The sequence below is a fragment of the Eriocheir sinensis genome, unplaced genomic scaffold, assembly GCF_024679095.1.
Source record: "Eriocheir sinensis breed Jianghai 21 unplaced genomic scaffold, ASM2467909v1 Scaffold772, whole genome shotgun sequence".
Lineage (NCBI taxonomy): Eukaryota > Metazoa > Arthropoda > Malacostraca > Decapoda > Varunidae > Eriocheir > Eriocheir sinensis.
Genome location: NW_026112134.1, coordinates 166,848 through 168,513, shown reverse-complemented (window position 1 = coordinate 168,513; position 1,666 = coordinate 166,848). Strand labels below are relative to the sequence as shown.

Here is a 1,666-nt window from a genome sequence, read left to right as displayed (position 1 = left end):
CCCCTCTCTATAATTTTAAGCTAGGATCACCATTCATCATTTACCTAATCTTTGCCTTGCCCCCAACTCTTCAATCCTCGCACAACCACAACGCATTATGCTTCCTGAGAGTGGCCCTCGGGGGAATATTTAACGAACTTGATATGAGTTTTACAACTAAATACCCATACCTAACCAACCTGGACAACTTCATGTGAAAGTAACAGTCAGCATTATAGACTGAACTGATGTTAGTTACATTATCTATGTATTTTTAGATGCCAGAGATGGGTCAACATTATCGACATCCCACACTTGAAAGGAAAAACCTGTGACCAGTTAAACAGAAGCTTTCGTGTGTGTAGCCACCACTTCTCACCGACAAACTACATGTCTGGAAATTCAAACAAACTCTGCAAATTTGCATGTCCAGACCAAAATCTTGGTGGTATGTATATATTTAATTACTACATTATGAAGTATTACTCTAATAAACTTATATGTGCATGAATTTTCATGTGTAATAGAAACATATATGATATTCATGTACATCATTTCACATTTACTTCATTATATTTCAGAGACCGGAACTTCAGATGGTACTACTCCAGATGACACCCCTGCCAGATCATCTTCAGGTATAGTATAAGCTGCAATTGTTCAGTGATAATGAAACCATTACAGTACCTTTTTGATATGGGAGAAACTGTATTGCAGCTCTGTGCCTCTATTTTCATTAATAAATCAACGAAAGCTTCACAGAAAACGTTGATTTTGTCTATAGAATCATGTTATGAAAGCAGAATACCCTTAAAATGGACTTAATTAAACCTCCCTTTTCCTTAGTCTAACCTAACCTAACCTGGCTAACGGTATCTGCCCCCATGGATCCCCAGTAACCTTAATCTTTTTACGTTTATGATATGTAGACACAGTAGTAAAATGGATGTTTTTGATATGCGTTCTTGCGTGGAAACAGAGGAAAGCTCCAGATAAGTGGAGAAGGGCAATTATCGTGCCTTTGCACAAGGGTAAAGGGAGTAAGAATGAGTGTAACAACTATAGAGAAATAAGTTTGCTTAGTGTGCCAGGAAAAGTGTATGGGGGACGCTCCCCGAGGAAGCAAGGCGACAGTGCTATAGATATGTATAAGTCTATAAATGAAATGTGTTCTATGAAGTTCTCGTTAGTGTAGTCGTAACAATAGAGGCGTGGAGCTACAATGCAGTTTTACTTTTTCTGTACTGTACAGTAGATTACTGTTTTGTTCATGTATAATGTGATTTATCAATTTCCATTTCTGATATACAGCATCAAGAACAACCAATAACACCACTATCGAGTATGTGACACCATCTGATGTGGGCATAAACGTCACATATGACAAAGATGATGGGAGTTTTGGTATGTAATTTTATATGTAAATGTGTTACAGGAATGTTGTGTATTCATACGTGTATCTAGGTAAATCATAGTCTAATATTATGGTAACAATGGCGTGTAATAACCTAATAAAACTGTAGGTCAACTCTAACTCTGTATAACATTATTCTTTATCAGGTGACCTAAAGGACGTATCTGATACTGAAGGTGATGGGAGAATGACTACTGTGCCACCTGCTGACACACGTGGTAACACAGATGTTGCTAATGGTATTTGGAATTGGCTTTGAGTATTCATTTTCTA

At 37.3% G+C, this 1,666-nt stretch overlaps 1 long non-coding RNA gene across 1 annotated transcript; it reads left to right on the top strand.

Moving 5' to 3' along the window:
• The first annotated feature begins 261 nt into the window (after positions 1 to 261).
• Positions 262 to 1,385, top strand: LOC126994315 (uncharacterized). The gene is made up of 3 exons (XR_007749002.1): positions 262 to 427; positions 561 to 617; positions 1,291 to 1,385. It is a non-coding gene; the product is annotated as an uncharacterized LOC126994315 (long non-coding RNA).
• The last annotated feature ends 281 nt before the right edge of the window (positions 1,386 to 1,666 follow it).